The 21,035-nt window shown below is 40.5% G+C and overlaps 1 protein-coding gene across 2 annotated transcripts in view; it reads left to right on the top strand.

Annotated features, from left to right (window-relative positions):
* Positions 1 to 21,035, top strand: part of KCNH1 (potassium voltage-gated channel subfamily H member 1) — a 452,115-nt gene that overhangs the window by 272,109 nt on the left and 158,971 nt on the right. The gene's annotated exons all lie outside the window — the stretch shown is intronic.

The raw sequence follows: 21,035 nt of genomic DNA on the forward strand, positions 1-21,035 counted from the left end.
ACTAAATGAGCACCTCCAGAGTAAACATCAGGCATGAGTGTGTGTGTGTGTATATATATATGTAAATAAATATATTCTTGATACATTTATATATATAATAAATATATTCTCGATACATATATGGTGGGTTTAATGCTCATTTGTAGGGCAAAGAGCAACTGATGTTTCAGTTTTTTCCAGGGGCTGTTTCTGGCTCTTTTGATATCATGTGAGTGGGGATTATTCCAGGCGGGCTGTGGTTTGGGAGTGCTACATGAAACATCCCTCCCAGCAAATTTCTCTAGTATCTCTAACATACCTCCTATACCGGTGATTCCAATGTGCTCCTCTGTGTAAGAACCATTACCAAGATTAGTTTATCTTGATGGGAAGTTCTAGCATGAGGGTAGGGGTGAGGGGGTACTGTCTGGTGGTCACCGTAAAGGCTTGAACAGAGAGGAGTTAGAATTCTGGGATAAAAATATGCCTAAATGGGTGATTTGTGCACATGGCAGAGACAGAGCTGGAGAATGAGCAAGAAGAGGCTGGACAAATGTCCTTGCCTTCATTTGTGTTTTTTAGCTTTAATGTTTCATCTTGATCAACTTTCTCATCACCTCACCCTTCAAGTAAGCTGCCCTAGAAATCAGTGGGAGAAGCAGTTTTGGGGTGGGGGTTAGGGAGGAGCAGCAGAAATCTACCCTTAATGCTCATTTGAAGGGCAAAGAGCAACTGATGTTTAAGTTTCCAGGGGCTGTTTCTGACTCTTTTGACATCATGTGAGTGGGGATTATTCCAGGCAAGCTCTGGTTTGGGAGTGCTACATGAAACATCCCTTCCAGCAAATTTCTCTAAAGAGTGGTTGGTACTTACATTACGAATGAGTTCAGTGAAAACTGTGGTCTCTAGCTAAATATGGAAGACAGAGTTTTTAGATGGCAGCTGCCCAAAGGGTTTGTAACTCTTTTTCTATAACAAGCTCAGTTGAGAACTTGAGATTTTCTAAGGAGGAACATTTGAAAGGGTCTTGGTGATGGAGGCAAAGTAACATGTACAGCAAGAGGCAGAAATGACTCCAGAATGCCTCCATCATTGCTTGGGGCAGGAGACCACCTGCTAACCAGGTGGCATATTAAGATTAAGAATAAGCTAATTGCCTACTTTTTTAATGCTTGTGAAATTATTATTTGCAAATAAATGAGCCACCCAGGTACAGCTCAAGTACTTGCAGGTGGAATGAATCACTGCAGGGAGAAAGTACTAAGGGGAAAAGTGGGTTATATTAATAGCAATGTCCAGCCCCCTTGACTATGTGTGAAGCCATCACAGCACTCCCAGCTGAGTGGTGACATTCTGCTATAGAAAGGCAGCAGGTGAGTGGGGAGGGCAGGTGACCCCAAATAACACATGAGCCTACTGAGACTGGGCTTCGCTCTCCATGGTGCTAGCAGAGCAACTTTGCACTCTCTAGCTCAGTCTATATTCTGGATACAGTTACCTGCTCTATGTTTTATGTTTAGTTCCAGGCCTAAAGAAGGAGAATATGGTCAAGGCCACATCCTAAAAATCAACAGACATCTGCAGCCTAGACTTCTCTCTTCTCCCCAGGTGGTCCCTGTAGCCATGGCCACAATGCCTACACTTTTGATGGAGCTATTGGCCACTGGAGTGGGTTGAGTATTATTTGGGAACAGGGGAAATCAACTTTGCTTAGAAGCTTACAGTCAATAGTAAGGGATTTAAGAAAGGCTGGGGTCATGTCTCTTGTCTTTTAAATTCTTTGCTTAGAAAATTGTGCGAGAGAGTGGCTTAATCCCCCTTCTGCAGTATCCCCCTCTCTGATTGTGGTTTCTTCTTCTGGCTGTCAATGAGTGTTTTTGCCTGTAACTGGTGATGTCTCTGGCCTGGGGTATGTTTACTTGTTCTGAAGTGGATAAAACTTTAGCTGATGCTCTTGGGAGGAAACTTCCAGAACTTTCTCACATTCATACCATTACCCTCCTTCATCACTAAACATTTGTATGCAGGGGATATCAGATTAAAATGAATAAAAAGAAATTGCAAAGGATAGGCTAAGAGGTGAGCCCCAGACACTTATCATCAGCTAAACATCTATTGTCTGAATTATTACTTCCCAGCCAGGGGTTGTCATGATGCTCAAGCCAGAGCTAAAGTCAATTGTCTGGTTTTCTGTATCTATACATATATGAGATCTCTGTGGTGCTAGCAGAACATTTGTGTTCTCTGGCTAAATCTGTGTTCTTGATGCTCTGTTTTATGTTTAGTTCTCAGCCTGTAGGAGGAGAATATGGTCAAGACCACATCCTAAAAATCGACAGACACCTGGAATCTAGACTTCTCCCTTCTCCTCAGGTGGTCACTATAACCATGGCCACAATGTCTACACCACTGATGGGCCAGCCCCAGGTGGATGATGCCCCTGGTTGTAACTGGTGGACAACTACCACTTTCCAGCCTGGTCTCCAGACCTTTCAGACATAAGTTCTGCCACATTTCTTAATCTGCTCTTCAGAGATGCTCCCAAAGCTGCCATGGGTAAAAGTTGGCTCTGTAGATCCAGGTTTTGGGAGCCTGTGCCTTTGGTTGTAGATTTTCCAGGTACCTTTCTCTATTTTCTTATTTTTGACCATACTGGAATTAGGCTTTGATTATTCATCCCTTTTCTTGGACTAGCTGAGTTAATCTGAAGCAATTTGGCCTCTCAGTCCCAGTTTCCTCATTTATACGTTGAGGGGATAACCCTTCTATTTTTGTTATTCTGTGAAATGAGATATAAACTTTCTCATTATAACTTGATAATATATTGAGATTGGGAGGAGGAATGCATTATTGTATAAAACAAGATTTGTGGATTTTAAGTTAATGGGTAGATTCCAAATATAAAGGCTCTTTTTCTCTAAATTGATCATTTGCTGAATTTTTCCTACTTAACATACCATTATAAATATTAGGGGAAGAATGTTTCTGGAATAACATGATTTTTGTCACTCTTTTATTTCATTTATGTGATAAATCTCATTGAGATAAACACATTATGCCAGTAGATAAGACTTTGGTTTCTTTTTTTTTTTTTTTTTTTTTTTTTTTTTTGGCTTAAATAAATGCTTTTACTGCTAGGGGTATTAAAATGTCACCTGATTTGGAGTCATCAGTCTCCTAGAAGAAGAACTGAAAATGCTTAACAAATAATTCACAAGAGGCAGAAGATAACTGGGCTGACTTGAACCAGGACGGTTTGGGTCTGTAGGCAGAATTTAGACAAAGGTACTGATCAGAAAGACAGGACTAACAGTGGATCCATTTGACAAGAAAGATGCAAACCAGGGACCTGGCAAGACCTGATAAATCTTCCAAGGATTGTGTTTCTCTGACCCTGGGCTAGGGGCAGTTGTGGCTTTTGAAGCTCCTAAAGGTAAATGCTTCTCTGGTTAGTTGCACCCAGTGAGGCTGGGCCCAGGCTCTGTAGAGTGCCCTTTTCCCTGGGAAGGAATGCACTTGCCCACCAGGAGCCCTGGGTCCTCCTGTAGGAGGCACTGTTGAGTCAGCAGGGTTAGCCTCTCATGACAAGCTCCAGCTCTCTCTGTTTATCATCTGCCTCAGTGGCCAAGCCTCTGGGGAGCAGTCCTGGCTGCAAGGACTTTGCTGCATCTCAAACTTGGGCCACCTTCCAAACCTGGCTTTCTGTTATTTTGTGCCTACTATGCTCCATACCGTGGGTAAGGGGCTTTAGATGTGATCCCTTTTAAGCCACAGAGGCCCTGTCAGGTAGGTCTTATCTCTGCTTGACAGAAAAAGAAACTGAGACTCAAAAAGGAACCAGAGTTTACATGGCCAGTAAGTGGCAGAGCTGGGGGTTGAATCCAGCTCTGTCTCACTCCAAATCTCTTGCATTTTTTTTTTTTTTACCATAGCTGCCAAACATTATCTTGGAAAAATGAACATTTTAGTGGTTTTTTAGTAGAGCTTTTCAGTGGCCTTATATTCATGCTTGATTTCCACTGGAAAAGCTAGCACATGATGGAAATGTTGGAACTAGGGAAAGAATAGAAGACAGGGGCACCAAAAGAGGACATACCACTCAGATAAGATGTGATGTGAAACCCATCTTTTGAGCATTAACAGATGGCATAGTTGTGCCTAGAATTTCCACATTGCCTTTAGCTGTATGGGTCTTTTTAATGGGATAGCTAAGAAATTCTAACATCTTTTCTTGATTAGTAAAGCTAGTGTTTGTTCATGAAAGAAAGGGAACCATGAAATGATTTTAACCTGTAACCTACATAATGTTTGTAGCTTTAGAAGCACTTACTGTTTCCCTTGGGCCAAGCATGTTCGCCTAAATATTATTTAAATAGTGCCTCCTTGTCTTTGGTGGATGAGGTAGGGACTCTAAGGGTGAAATTCTCATTCCACAGGGGTTTTGTTTATTTTGTGGTTCACAAAGGACAAAGGGGCTCTTTAAAATTATTTTCCTCAGCAATCTGGGGACTAGAATCATTAAAATAGCAGGGTTCCTAGAAGTCATTTAGGTTATAAATTAAAATTTATTCTCCTGGTCAAAGAAAACCTTTGCATGCAGCCCATGTTGATTGAGGGCCTATTATGTGTTAGGCATAGCACTGCAGCTTTGCAGGACTTAGTTACTTTGCTTGCCTGCTCCCTCTCCAGCCTTCTCTCGCACCACCTCCTCTTGCTTCCCAAGCTCCCAGCTCCAAACACTTGAACTTCTTTGAGCTTTTGAACATGCTAAGTCCCTCCTTCTCTCTGGGCCTTTGTCTATGATGTTACTTCAGCCTGGAATCCCCCTTCTCCACTGTATTCTCTGATGGCTTTTCCTCCTCCCTCACACATACTCCCCTTACAGATGCTTTCTGTACCCCCAGAGGGGGAAAAACCTCATTCTCCATCTTGCTTTCTTTCTGAGCACATTGTTTTTTTTTTATATCCTTCCAAACACTTCTAATTTGTAAATATGTATTTGTTTCCTTATTTATTCTCTTTCTCTTCTACTAGTCTTTAAACTGTGTGGGGGCAAAGGCCAAGTCTGATTTGTTCACCAGAATATCCTCAGCATTTAGCATGATTCCTGGCATGTAGTAGGCAGGGACTCAGTAAATACAGTCATGTGCCACATAACCTTTCACTCAACAACAAACCATGTAAAGGACGGTGGTTCCCAAATGTAATAATACCATATTTTTACTGTGTCTTTTCTATGTTTAGGTATTTGTAGATACACAGATACTTACCATTGTGTTATTATAGCTTACAGCATTTAGTGCAGTAACAAGGCATACAGGTTTGTAGCCTAGGAGCAACAGGCTATACCACATAGCCTGGGATTATAGTAGGTATCCCATCTAGGTTCATATGAGTATACTCTATGATGCTCACACAAGGATGGAATCACCTAAAAATGTATTTCTCAAACTGTATGTTACTGTTAAGTGACACATGATGGTATTTATTGATTTTTGAACAGGTATATCTCCAATTGATGAAACAAAAGGTCAGAGAGGTCATGTGACTTCTCAAAGTGGCAGAGGTATGACACTAATCTAGTTCCCGACTTTCAAATCCAGTGTTGCTTCACTTTACGGTGTCGTGTGACTTTTATTTTAAGAACATAGCTTTCCTGCCACACTGTTGGGATGATAGAAGTAGATTCTTTTGGTTGTAATAGTTTTATGTCTTAGCTCAAGAAATGAGAAAATGAAAGAACAAGGTACCCAGGCACACTAGACCAAGAACACTCTGAGGGAGACAACAACATGTTCTCTATTAGCTGGGAGCTTCTTGGGCTCAGGAGTCATAGCTTTCCAAAGGCTGGCAGTGCTGTGGCCAGAGAGAATCATGTAGCATGATTTAGTCAACACAGAGAGAAGGCTGGATTGACTCCTTTTTCTGTGTCCCAGAGCAGACAGCACATGGCTTTGTCTTCTGAGGATACGTGGGCCGTGAAGACACATATTGAACAGCCCTTTAGGTGAGTGAGAAGGTTGATTTGGCAGCATGAGAATGCAGAGAGCTGCTTGCTCTCTTGCTGTGCCTGAAATGACCTTTTTGTGCATGAAATGAGAGATACTGAGCATGGCTGTTGGAGGCCAGTAGGCTCTAAAGAGGTAGAAGAGACATCTGGAACAAGCTCTAGAAAGTAGGCTTTTGATCTCCCCCAGGATGCTGATAAACAAAGACTATTTTCCCTTTCCTCTGATGAAAAGCTTTATTGTGGTTTTCACTCATTGTGAATCATGATGTTAGAGTGGCATTGTTCTGCCTCTTGGCTTGCAGTTGAGACTGCTACGTCAGGCCTGAGCTGAGTCCCTCCAGAGTTCTTGCTTTGCCAAGGCCGAGCTAGCAGAACTGTGGGAGGAGTGATAGGCCTGCATCTCTCCAAAGCCCCCTTTGGATTCAGCAGTTAATTTCTGGGTTCTGCATTTAACACAGATCCAAATGTTTTTTTAAAAATATTTTTTTTTCTTTTTCAGACAGAGTCTCACTCTGTCATCCAGGCTGGAGTGCAGTGACAGGATCTCAGCTCACTGCAACCTCTGCCTGCCATGTTTAAGCAATTCTCATGCCTCAGCCTCCTGAGTAGCTGGAGCTACGGGTGCGTGCCACCACGCCCAGCTACTTTTTTTAGTATTTTTTTTTCTTGAGTAGAGATGGGGTTTCACCATGTTGGCTAGGCTGGTCTCAAATCCTGACCTCAAGTGATCCACCTGCCTCAGCCTCCCAAAAGGCTGGGATTACAGGCCCGAGCCACTACACCTGGCCCCAAATGTTTTTAGATAAAAATTAATTATTTGCTTTATCTCTTCCTGCTAATCAGTGTCTTTCACAGCTCATGTTCTCTTTTCTCCTTCTGTGATGTCTTCCCTGACTTTTTTTCCTTTTTTTGAAAGCTTTCTTCCTAGGACAGGCACTTAAACAAGTGCTTTGCTTTACTACTTCTCACATATGTTCAGCTTCCTCCCCTAAATACAGGGAATGCTCCCCAGGGAAGATCCCAAAGCTCATACAACATGTTGTTCCTTCTAAGACACACAGTGCTGTGGTTTGCCATGTGCTCCATGGACTTAGACTTAAATCACAGATAGTGACAGTAGGAAGGGATTTGTTGGTCATCTTGTCAAGGAGTTTCCACCCTGGGCTGTGGGCAAGTTTGGGAAAGGGGTGGGGTAGATGGAGTTCCTTCCTCTCGTACCCTAAGTAGCTATTATTTGTTTTACATATCGAACTTCTAGTTAAATTGTTGCTTGATTAAAAGGCTCATGGCAGCCCGGCGCAGTGGCTTATGCCTATAATCCCAGCACTTTGGGAGGCCGAGGAGGGTGGATCACCTGAGATTGGGAGTTCCAGACCAGCCTAACCAACATGGAGAAACCCCCTCTGGTAAAAATACAAAATTAACCAAGCGTGGTGGCGCATGCCTGTAATCCCAGCTACTCCGGAGGCTGAGGCATGAGAATCGCTTGAATCCAGGAAGTGGCGGTTATGGTGAGCCGAGATCGCGCCATTTTACTCAAGCCTGGGCGAATGAGCAAAACTCCATCTCAGAAAAAGAAAAAAAAAGGCCAGGCGCTGTGGCTCACGCCTGTAATCCCAGCACTTTGGAAGGTGGAGGCGGGCGGATCACGAGGTCAGGAATCGAGACCATCCTGGCTAACATGGTGAAACCCCATCCCTACTAAAAATACAAAAAATTAGCTTGGTGTGGTGGCGGGCGCCTGTAGTCCCAGCTACTTGGGAGGCCGAGGCAGGAGAATGGTGCGAACCCAGGAGGCAGAGCTTGCAGTCAGCCGAGATTGCACCACTGCACTCCAGCCTGGGCAACAGAGCGAGACTCCGTCTCAAAACAAAACAAAACAAAACAAAGGCTCGTGGCTTAAAACCATGGTTTCACAAACTCTATTCTAATTCAAATTCTCCAAGGAGGCAATGATGATCTAAATGAATCCTTATAGAAATTCTTAAAGGGAATTCTGTTGTTTTTAATTCTGTCTGAATTGTATTCATATGGTAGAATGTTTACAGGATTCTGTACAAGTATATGTATATTTTAATATGTGCACATAATACACACACACATATGTATATATATGTGTAAGGCCAGATTCCAATGCTCATATATTTAAAGAAGCAGTTGATATCCTTCTATCTAGAAGTAATCTTGCATTGCCTTTTAGTGTGCTACTTAATCTTTTTTTTTTCTCTTAAAGTTATTTTACTTTGCCTTGAATTGTAATTAGTTGCGTACATTTCTTTCTCTGCTATACTCTAAGCTTTTTAAGGTCTAAGATACTTAACTCTTTACCTTTGTAACCTCTATAACACTTAATAATGTGCTCTGCCACACATGCAATTAAGGAATCTGTAGTTTATTTGAGAAGAATCATAAACTAGAAAAAAAATTGACATGGAGGCCCAGTTGGTAAGATGTTATTATGAAGTCGAATATATAGTATATTATTATGAAGCCAAAATTTCATGCTTGGGCATCATAAGAACCTAATTTGTTTTTCATACAGAAAAATGTCACATGACTAAGATTGTAGCTTGGCCAACTATCTCACGGATGTATGCTGTTATTCACAAGATGGGACAGAGAAGATGGTACTGATGGCTCAGTGCAAATTAACTTCCATCACTGAAAAAAACAACTTTAGTTATAGGGCTTATTATAGAAGGCCAGTAATATCAGTGATATAAAGGACTGCTTGTGAGTTAGATGCTGGAGACCACTCTTGCACTAATGATCTAGAATGTGGGTTGTTAACATGGACTATTGAGTCTTGACAGAACTCAGCTCAATGCAAATTAAATTGAATTGAATTTATAAAGACAAAGGTTAGGGAAAGTAGCCATGTGACCAACCAGTCAGTAAGAGAAATGTGAGCATTGGCAGATTTGTATGGTGTCAATTCTCGGTGTCAAATCATTTTCTAAATTGTAAAATGACAGGAAAGAGATATGGTATGTTGAGTAACATAATTCAGACAACATTTATTGAATGTCTACTATCTATAAGGTATTACTATGTATAAGACACTATCTTTAACTATCTAGAAGGTATTAAGATTCAAAAGATGGAGCTTCTTACTTCCAAGAACCTATAACTCCCTTTGACAGTCCTGTTTCACAAATTCTTCACTACATAGGTGGACATTATCAACTTGCAACACACTTAAGGTTGAGATTTCTCAGCAGTTTTCACTGTTTTTCATCTTAAAGGACAGTTGCCTTCCAGGATCTGACCCACCCTTTCAGTCTTCCACTCTTCATCTCTGGCCTGCACACTTACAGCTAGGGGAATGGTTACATTCTGTCTAGTTTTGCTCATGGTAATTTTTGGTCGTGAGGGAGATGCTAAAAAATTTCTGAAAAAACCACACACACACACACAGAAAAGGGGGTGATAGGTTTATGTATTACCAGAATTATTGCATGGAAACTTAACTTAATTTAGGTCCCTGTGGGAAGTATTAGAATATGACATTTAAGTGTAAGTATATTATAATTTCCTGATAGGCGCTAATGACCATAATGAAACTTCACTTCTAACTAGTGATTAGGATGTACAGTGGGAATAACGTGACCCTAATTAATGGAGGTATTTTTGTGCTTCTTCGCTGTTACCCTGGTTTGTTCTTTAGCCATGACACAAACAACAGGTTGCTTTAGCTTTTGGATTAAGTGTTCCTCTGCACACAAATGATGAGATTTTTGTGACCTTGCTTTTATTTATTTATTTAGAGACGAAGTCTCACTCTGTTGCCCAGGCTAGAGTGCATTGTGCAGTCTTGGCTCACTGCAACCTCTGCCTCCCGGGTTCAAGCGATTCTCCTGCCTCAGCCTCCCACGTAGCTGGGATTACAGGCACCTGCCACCACCCCTGGCTAATTTTTGTATTTTTAGTAAAGAAGTAGAGACGAGGTTTCACCATGTTTCCCAGGCTGGTCTTGAACTCCTGGCCTCAATTGATCTGCCTGTCTTGGCCTTCCAAAGTACTGGGACTGCAGATGTGAGCCACCACGCCTGACCACACCTTGCTTTTAAATCTAGTACTTACATGAAGATTTTGAGGGGCAGGGCTATCTTTTGACCTCTCTGTAAACAGTATGGAAAGAACTTGCTTTTCTTGTTGACACTGACTTTTGCCCTCCTTCAATAATTAAAAAAAGGCTGTAATTTTTAAATTTGTGGGGAAATTGGGCACTTGTTGGTTAATTGGCAATATTTACATGCTACAATTAGTCTCATTATGCTTCGATTATGTTAATTAAATTCTTGTCCTGGAGAGCAGGCATTCACTCATTTTTCTTCCCTGCATCCCTCCAAATGTGCCTCTGGAAGCTGCTTCCTTGTGGTTTTGTGAGCACATGGAGCAGAATCCTTGTTTTTTATTTGTATATCCCCAGCACTATTCTGACATATAATGCATACTTAATAAATGTTTGTTGAGTTGAATCAAACAGGTAGAGACATAGTTTGGAAAATTCATGATGGTAACTCCAGTGACTTCTAAACTTGTTTTCCAGGTACAACAAATGCTAGCCCATACAAATGCTTTGCAGGTCTTCCCATTCCCATCCATCTTACTGCATTATTAAAATAAATAACAATCTTCATGAAAGAAGAGAGATGGAAGAAAGGAAGAAAACTATTTGTTTATTTATTTTTTTGAAATGGAGTCTTGCTCTGTTGCCAGGCTGGAGTGCAGTGGCGCGATCTCGGCTCACTGTAACCTCTGTCTTCCAGGTTCAAGTGATTCTCCTGCCTCAGCATCCCAAGTAGCTGGGATTACAGGCATGCACCACCTTGCCCAGCTAATTTTTTGGTATTTTTAGTAGAGACAGGGTGTCACTATGTTGGTCAGGATGGTCTCGATCTCTTGACCTCATGATCCACCTGCCTTGGCCTCCCAGAATGCTGGGATTACAGGCATGAGCCACTGCACCCAACTGGAAGAAACCTATTTGAATGCCAGTTTTATGCCGGGCACAGTGTTAGAAACTTTTACATACAGTATCTTACTTATCACCAAGGTGTTTTTTCACTTGCCCCAACAAGTTATTTTTACCAAAAATCCAGCTAAACCATAAAAGGAATTGTAACTTGGCTTGCTGGAAATCCCTAAGGGCACCAGATGCTGCTGGAGGGTATTGATAAACATGGGCCGTGACAGAAGTCCTTCTTTGTGGTCTCATCAGTAAATCAGCGTCTTTTGGAAAAAAATTATTAGTTAATATATTGACAGTAAGCCATACCAACTCCTAAGCCCTTCTTACTCAGAGTCAACTGCTATTCACCTGCACAAGGCAGCTGACTGTTTCTGAAGCAGAGTTGTATGTGAGGTAGAGATAAAGGCAAGTCATCTTCTTAGTCTATCTGTGCTGTAAGAGGAGATGAACTAGATGACACTGGTAGCTGTGTTTCTAAAACAAAATGTTATTACAGATAACAAACAGCTGCTCTCAACCTCTGACAGTAAATGTGTTGATGCTGTGCTCCTTTCTACACAAACATGCATTAAATGGACATGATTGTGTGACCTTTGGTAAATACCGTGTGCCATTTGGTTGTTTTTAATTAGCCTTGACCTCCCTGTCTCAATGTCCACTTAGGGCAGTTTATCCCTAGTATATCAGGTGTTGGGAGATTTGTTTTCAAAGAGAAAAGAATTCCAACCCAAAACGCTAAGTGATAACCCATACTAGAGTAGAGTTACAGCATATGAAGATCAGCATTCAGCCAGAATGGGAGGGTGTAAACGTTTGTCAAATAGCCTGCTTCTTCCACCTTCTGAAGAGCTCAGCATATTAGTGGTTAGTTTCTTAATAAATTATACAATAGGATATTCCAGGGGGCCTATTTTCTGGGTGATTGCTCAGCATATAGAGCACCAATCACTGTTAGTATACTTAACGGTTTATCAGAATGGTCCAGTGGTCTAGAAATGCCACTCCCACATTTCTTGGAAGCATATTAACTCAACCTAAGCAGCAGAGCTATGCACTAGTTGACCCAATGCAATATCAGCTTTTTCTTGCTTCCGCAAAGAGAGCTTTCTCTACCTTCTGCAGGTCTTGTAATGGATCTGTATTAGATGACTTTGAATGATTTGCAGGCACATTCCTTATTTCTTTCACCAAGGACATTTTAGAGGAAAGACTACTTTCTCTGTAACTTTGGCTTATTGACTTGTTAATACATGTAACGAACGAGGAAATGTGGGTGGTGGGGCATCCATCTCCCAGATGGGAAACAGAGCCTCCTTAGAGTTCTTGCAGCCAACTATCTCACAGATGTATACTGTTATTCACAAGATGGGACAGAGAAGATGGTACTGGTTGCTCAGTGCAAATTAACTTTTGTCACTGAAAAAAACCAACTTTAGCTGTAGGGCTTGTTACAGAAGGCCAGTAATGTCAGAGGTGTAAAGGACTACATATGGGCGAGATGCTAGAGACCACTCTTGCACTAATGATCTAGAACGTGGGTCTATTAGGGTTGCCAACCTCATCGCTGAGGGGATTTTCAGCCTATTTTCCTTAAAACTCAGCTGTTTTATCACCTGAAATCGAAAAATAGTAACACCACACAGCGGTATGAGTAATAAATGCTATGCCATGATGAAAGGATCTAACCTTGTACCCCACACTTAGTAACCACTCAGTAGATGTCAGTTGAGCTTAAATTCCTCTAACATCCCCAGCTTATTAAATCATTGTACCTTTGACTAGCATATAATGGTTATTTTTTTAATCTAGTCCATTTGTTAGCATGGTCTCTCACCATCTGTGTTCCCTGTCTGTCTGCCAACCTAGACAAACCCTCTTCGTGTCTCTAAATAAAGAGTTTGATTTTTTTAAGATAACACTTGTTATATTTTGGGTTTTATTACCCTATGCTGCAGAGTATTCTTATTTCAAAGGAATAATTTCATGTCTTATTAAAATAACTAAGACCTTATGTGATTGTCGGTGAGCTTCCACGATCATGGTAGGGGAGGTAAGCAACATGCTCTTGTGCCCTGGTGCTATTTTTGGCTAACAGAGCAAATGGAAAATCCAGAGCTGGTGGGGACAAAGCCAAATTTGCAAGTACATCAGATTTACTGAGTAGGTGCGTGTTGGGTCAGTGTTTATCACCAGAGCCTACAGTAAGTGGAATTAGAGCAGTCAATGGGTATTCATTTGGAGAAATTTTGTTGAAGAAGGAGCTCATGTTATAGCCACTTAAAAACCTGCTTATCAGAAGTTTTCAGGATTCTCTCACACGGTGTTATTCCACATAGATTTCTTAATCCCCTCCAGAGTGTGCATGGGATTGAAAGACAACACCAAGTCTCTGTCCCTGGTCCCCTACTGCTTTAGTCCAGTAGTATTAACAATGCATTAGGGTCATAATTTATTAGGTTCATTCATCCTTAGAAAAGGAGACAGATCCTATATATATACAGGAAAAAACCTATTAGTGAATAGTTTTCCCCATATTAAAATAAGAGATTATAGAAGCCTTGGGGTATAATTATAGCAGTGATTATTCCCATATAGATTCAAGATTTTGGATCTGCATGGGCCTGTTACTTTTTCCCATGTCCCCAGTCCTATAAAGTTATCACCATGGATGGCTGATTTTACAATTTCTTACGTAGTTTTAAGAATATCTACATTTAATCTAGCTATATAGGAGTAGAAGTTATTTCACAGTTAATTATTTTTCCCAGCCTGAACAATATTCTAAAATTCAGCATTGGCTGTGCAGGGAGTAAAATAAACTTCCCATTCCCTGATGGTTTTCTTGACAATGTAGAGGATCCCAGAAACTCAGAGCTAGAAGGAACTAGTTGAGAGCTTATAGTCCACTGGATCTTACCGGGAGCCTTGAAGGCTGGCCTTGTATGGTATTAATTGGTATTAATAGGCTATTGAACCACCGTGACTTCCTTTTAGAGGAAGACCGGTATAAATGACAAAGCATGGAACTGAGATGAGAGTATCCGCTTTGGAAGAGGAAGAGGCATAAGCTAGTGATTACCTTAAATAGTTAAAGGGTATTTAACAGGAACCAGCTTCGTGTGTTGTCCATTACTGACTGACCATTTTTGGGGTCCAGATTTTGAGTTGTTTTTTTAAGTAGGAGGAACAGGTTTTTGCAGAGGCTGCTGCTCTGTTTTGCCCCGTCTCCATTCTGTCTACCAGCCCACGTTTGTGGGACAGCTGCCCTGGTGTCTGTCTGTGAGGAGAAAGGCAACAGACCCATATAAGATTCAAATCCACAAGTTTGACCTTGTTAGTGAAGTCTGATCGCCAACAGTGTAAACTGCACCATTATTCCTCCTGATAGTTTTGGTGAGCTTGTAATTTGTTTGAGTTTTGTTATTCTAATGGTAGCAGGGAAGCAGTGGTAGCTTGGGTGACTGGTGAGGGGCCTTTTGGAGTCTGAAATGATAACCTCCATAGAAAGCTGAAAACTGCTAATGCAGGCTATCCCTTGAAAACAATTTTAGTTTCTCTTCAACATCTCTAGAGAAGACACCAAGCTTGCTTTTGCAACACTACTTTGCAAAATGCTCGAAGTGAGTTCTTCCAAGTATTTAATTCCAAGACCACCTGGTGGGATGTTGTTATTTCCATTTTGCCCTCTCCTGATGGGATCCAGAGGAGAAGCTTGACACTGTTCACACAGGTTCCCTTCACACAAATGCCCCTCTCCTGGCTGCCCCAGGCATGTATGCAAATAACTGTTGCGAAGCAGCCCCAGTCAGCTGTTTCTCATGGGTTTTTTTCTTTGTTTTTTCTTTCTTTTGCCTTATGATACATTTTCTTTTCTTGGCCCTTCATTTAACCACCTGAAAGACTGAAAGCATTCAGGAGAACAACTGCTGGTTTTGTTTTTTGTTTTGTTTTTTTGTTTGTTTGATTTGTTTTAGATCTAGCATGTTAAAAAAACAAAAACTCCCAAAAGGCAACAACAACAGCAACAAACAAAACAGCTCCAGAGTTATTATCTGAGGAGTATGCGTTGCCTTTACCAAAAGAAAAACGCCCTAATGCAGTTAATGCTGTAGTTGAGAGACATTTTTTCTTTGACCTCTGTTGTCATAGACTGAGAAAAATAAATATATGATCAGATATTTCCTGGAGAAACATTTCAGAAAACATCAGGACTGTCTCTCTCTGTCTCTCTCTCTCTCTCTCTCTCTCTCTCTCTCTCTCTCTCTCTCTCTCTCTCTCTCTCTCTCTCACTCACTCAGCATTGGATAACTTGCTTATTGGTCCTGGGCCATTCCTTTGTTCCAGGTAGATCTCCCTTTAGACATGCAGTCAGGTGATTCTTTCATTTGTCCTAGAGAAGATAGATTTCAACTTAAGAATGCTAAGGCAACTTTTCCCACTATGAATACAAATTGTTTTTCTTTAGAAGTCTATCTTTTGAGTTTTAAAAGATACACAGAATACTTGGAAATGAAATCGAGTAGAGCATCACTTTAAAAACTAGAGTCACATTTGATATAAAGTTTTTCTGTCTTATAGCCCTCAGGGAACTTTCCTTACTATAATCTCAAAAAGGCTATTTTATTTTTAAGAAAATAGACATTTATATGGCAATTTACAAAGCATTTTCTTCTTCTTCTTCTTTTTTTTTTTTTTTAATAATTTCCAACTTTTTAAAGTTCAGGGATACACGTGTGGGATATGTGGGTTTGTTACACAGGTACATGTGTGCCATGGTGGTTTACTGCACAGATCATCCCATCACCCAGGTATTAAACCCAGCATCCATTAGCTAGTCTTCCTGATTATCTCCCTCTTCCCACCCCTCACCCTCCGACAGGCCCCAGTATTTGTTGTTCCTCAGCATGTGTCCATGTGGTCTCATCATTTCACTCCCACTTATAAGTGAGAACACGCATTATTTAGTTTTCTGTTCCTGTGTTAGTTTGCTAAGGATAATGGCTTCCAGCTCCATCCACGTCCCTGCAAAGGACATGATCTCATTCCTTTTAATGGCTGCATAGTATTCCATGGTGTATATGTACCACATTTTCTTTATCCAGTCTGTCACTGATGAACATTTAGGTTGATTCCATGTCTTTGCTATTGTGAATGCTGCTACAATGAACATATGCGTGCATGTGTCTTTATAATAGAATGACTTATATTCCTTTGGGTATATACTTAGTAATGAGATTGCTGGATCAAATGGTATTTCTGCCTCTAGGTCTTTGAGGAATCACCACACTGTCTTCCACAATGGTTGAACTACTTTATACTCTCACCAGCAGTATAAAAGCGTTCCTTTTTCTTTGCAACCCTGCCAGCATCTGTTGTTGTTTGACTTTTTAATGGGCATTCTGACTGGTGTGAGATGGTATCTCATTGTGGTTTTGATTTGCATTTCTCTAATGATCAGTGATGTTGAGCTTTTTTCATATGTTTTTTTGGCCACATGAATGCCTTCTTTTGAGAAGTGTCTGTTCATGTCCTTTGCCCACTTTTTAATGGGGTCATTTTTCTCTTACAAATTTAAGTTCCTTATAGATGCTGGATATTAGACCTTTGTCAGATGGATATATTGCAAAAATGTTCTCTCATTCTGTAGGTTGTCTGTTACTCCGTTGATAGTTTCATTTGCTGTGCAGAAGCTCTTTAGTTTAATTAGATCCCATTTGTCAACTTTTGCTTTTGTTGCAGTTGCTTTTGGTATCTTCATCATGAAATCTTTGCCCATGCCTGTGTCCTGAATGGTATTGCCTAGGTTTTCTTCTAGGGTTTTTATAGTTTTGGGTTTTATATTTAAGTTTTTAATCCATCTTTAGTTGATTCTTATATAAGATGTAAGGAAGGGGTCCAGTTTTAATTTTCTACATATGGCTAGCCAGTTCACCCAGCACCATTTATTAAATAGGGGATCCTTTCCCCATTGCTTGTTTTTTGTCAGGTTTGTCCAAGATCAGATGGTTGTAGCTCTATGGTCCTATTTCTGGTTCTCTATTCTGTTCTACTGGTCTATGTGTCTGTTCTTGTACCTCTACCAAGCTGTTTTGGTTACTGTAGCCCTGTAGTATAGTTTGAAGTTGGGTACTGTGATGTTTCCAGCTTCGTTCTTTTTGCTTAGGATTTTCTTGGCTATTTGGGCCCTTTTTTGATTCCATGCAAATTTTAAAATAGTTGTTTCTAATTTTGTGAAGAATTTCAATGGTAGTTGAACAGGAATAATATTGAATCTATAAATTGTGCAAAGCATTTTCATAAAATAACAGTGATACCTAGCATTTATTAGTTGCAATGTGGCAGACACTTTTCTAAATGCTTTCAAGGCAATAGTTCATTTAACCCTCTAAATAACTCTATCAGATAGGTACTGTTATTATCCCCATTTTCATGTGGACACCGAGGCATCCAGGTGCTAAATGACTTTCCCTAAATCATATAGCCTATAAGTACCTAAATGAAGGATTCAGTTCTAGGGATAGCCAATTCCAAGGTTCTTGTACTTCCTACTACTTTGTGTAGTCTGTTAATCATTGTCGTCATGTAAGAATCCTGAGTTTCAGAGTAATGAAGTGACTTGATTCTAGTTTCCCAGCCAGAAATGACAGAAAAAGTTTTAACATTTTTCCCCCTTACTTTTATTGATTTTCTCTCTGTCATGGATCTTCAGGTCAATATTTTATTGGACTCATTTGCTGAGTCCCTGTTCTGTGCCAGGTACTGCACGAATCATTGGTGATAACAAAGATAATGAATGTTCTACCCTTAAGGAATTCACAATCTGAGTTTGGAGAGTTAATACAGATGAAAATATCATGACAGATACAAGCAGAGTGCCAAATACTACAGTAGAGCTAAGCACAGGGAGCTCTGGGAACACAGGGAAAGGATGACTAGCCCAGCCCAGATGCTGTCCAGAAAAGCTTTTTAGAGGAGCTGAATCTCCAGGAATGAAGGGAGTTAGCCAGATTGCAGACTGAGAATAGGAAGATGTTCTGGACAGAAGTAACACCTTGTGCAAAGGCCCAGATATATTTGAGAGCATGGAGCCTTTGAGGAAAGCCCCGTATTCTTTAGAAATGAAGCCAGAGTGGTGGACAAGATTCAGATTATGAAGAACATTGTAAGTCATAGTAAGCAGTGCTGACTTCTGCGTTTGGTTGGGAGCCATTGAAGGATTTTAAGCAGGTGTTGTAGAGAATGGGCTAGAATAGATGAAGTAAGCAGGGAGACACGTTTAGAGGGTGTTAGAATTGTCTAGAAAAGAAATGAGGGTCCTGATCTGAAGCAATGGTTCCAGCTTTTCCTGCTTCTCCAGGATACACATAATTGATTTATTTATTGGTTCAGCGGCCAGTACCTCTGCCTACCATCCATGCCAACACTGAACATTTGCTCCCTTGTCTTTGTAGTATTTGCTTTTCTTTGTCTTTCTATACAATTCATGTACCTCTCTCTCCTATCAGACCCCAGCTCCGCGAGGAGAGATACCGTATATTTTTTATCTTGGTATTCACTGCAAAAGTGCTGTGACTTACACATGGTTTTCATGTTCCTGATGGGGATAGTCTCTGTAGAGCATGACTGTAGTCTAGACCTCTTTTTTTGGAAAGTGCTAGAAAGTGGACAGGAAAGATGAAGGAGGAGAATCATTTTGCTCTACAGTAAATTGAGGGGCATTAACAGATGAGAAGTTTGTATGACTCCACTTGGACTCTGCCAAAGTGCATCAGCATTCTTCTGAGACTTAAGGTAATTTCCTGGCAGGCTTAATGATTACCGTCAATAAGGTTATACAACTTCTGTGCAATCTCTTAAATTAGATTTCAGCACAAATAATTAGAGGTAGGAATAGCACTTTCCAGTTCTATTACCTGTATGCCTAAGTACAAAGCTACCCTCTTCACTGTCATTGAAACCCTGCTCTCTTCCTTATAAATTCTGTGGGGGATAGCCATTTAGCTCAGAGGCTTTCAAAATGTATTTATCTTATTAAACAAAAGGTTACATGAAACCCAATATAGAAATCCTTTTTTTTTTTTTTTTTTTTTGAGACGGAGACTCGCTCTGCTGCCCAGGCTGGAGTGCAGTGGTACAATTTTGGCTCACTGTAACCTCTGCCTCCTGGCTTCAAGTGATTCTCCTGCCTCAGCCTCCCTAGTAGCTGGGACTACAGGGGTGTGCCACCACACCCACCTAATTTTTGTATTTTTAGTAGAGATGGGGTTTCACTATGTTGGCCATGCTGGTCTCAAACACCTGATCTCAGGTGATCTGCCTACCTTGGTCTCCGAAAGTCCTGGGATTACAGGCTTGAACCACCACGCCAGGCCTAGAAATCAAATTCTCACTGAGGCCAGAAACCAGTTGGGAACTGAAGCCCTGTTCAGTTGTCCTCTTCTCCATCCTATTCCTACCTCTAAATAAATAAGAAGTGATGAACCAATTAAGATCATCAGTATTTCTCCCTAACTCTTCACTTTAATCCAATTTCTCTGACGTGTCTAACTGTATTACATGTAGATTTTTCACAGGCACTCAGTGGTTCTGTTGCTATGGTCTAAATTGCTCTACCACTCTGGGCTTCCTCTTCTGCCTTTCCCCCTCTCTCCCACGTTCTGGTATAACATTCTCTAGGACTGTCTGGAAGATATTCTTGCACCTAGCGGTAGAGACTTGCAAAGATTCTAAATCAGAAATAATCATAATTTAGATAAAATATTTACTTGAAAAGATAAGTGTTAAGAAGGTAAATGTTTCCCTTGAATCTGTGCAGGTTAGTGTTCTGGTTAAAATTTAATTAGCATTCATGGAGTTCTGGCACACATGAGTGTATTTAATGGCCTTTATACTTTTTGTGTTAAAATTAATACTTGGTCTCACAAAATAAGAGACTAAACTCTGTGCCTAAAGATTTTTCAAGATGACTAAGAGGCTTAGTGAGATCAGAGACCTTATCTTATTTGTGCCTACATGTGAACACGTAGCCATTTATTTTTATTGAACATACACAGAAAGGATTTGCATACATTAAGTTTGGTAAAGAATTACTTACTACAGGGAACAAAAGGCATTCTGTGAGTTTTTAGTCACTCAACTGAAGATCATCAGTTCAGTTATCTCCTATCTTCAGAAAGCTTTACTTTATGACTCACATACAGAAGCTCAGCAAAGTGGGGGCAGGGAGGGTGTCTCTGTCAGCCATACAAGGTAGCTGTCTTAGCTATAGTTTACTGTAACAAACAATAGAAATTTATTCTCACAGCTCTGGAAGCTGGGGAGTCCAAGATCTAGGCACCAACAGGTCAGCGTTTGGTGAAGGCCTACTTCCTGGCTCACAGACACCATCTTTTTTCTGTGTCCTCACATGGTAAAAGAGACAAGGGAACTCTCTGGAGTCTCTGTTACAAGAGCACTACTTCCATTGGTGAGGGCTCTGCACTCATGGCTTAATCACCTACTAAAGGCCCTGCTTCTTAATACCATCACAGTGCGGATTGGGATTTCAATGTATGAATTTTCAAGGGACGCAAACTTTTAGTCTATAGCAGTGGCTTTGTAATGAATTCTTAGCATTAGAATAATTCTCAGGTTGTGTGCCCTACTTTAAGAAACCTGGTTTATAAATATATCATATTTAGTAATTCTCAGATCTGTTACTGGTGATTATTCACATTGCAAAACATCTTTACAGGTAAGTGTACTTACTCTAATCCCTGAAAATAGCCTTCTCTTAGTTCTTCCCAGGGACTGTTTACAGATTATTGATGATCTGGTGTGAGGAGAAGAAAAACTTAAAGCTAAATGTTTAGGGATCTGCTGGCTCTTTGAAGAACAATCAGCAATAGTGATAAAGGCATCTCTAATGTTATTTAACTTCCTCAAATTCAATAAATATATATATATATATTTGAGAAATGCACCACCTGTTTAATGGCTTGTTTAGAAGAGTACAGCTATTGTAATTTGCTGATATTTGCTTTATTGTATAATATATAAAACATTTCACTGCATAGACTATCTGCAACCTCT

The sequence above is a fragment of the Chlorocebus sabaeus genome, chromosome 25, assembly GCF_047675955.1.
Source record: "Chlorocebus sabaeus isolate Y175 chromosome 25, mChlSab1.0.hap1, whole genome shotgun sequence".
Taxonomy (NCBI): Eukaryota; Metazoa; Chordata; class Mammalia; order Primates; family Cercopithecidae; genus Chlorocebus; species Chlorocebus sabaeus.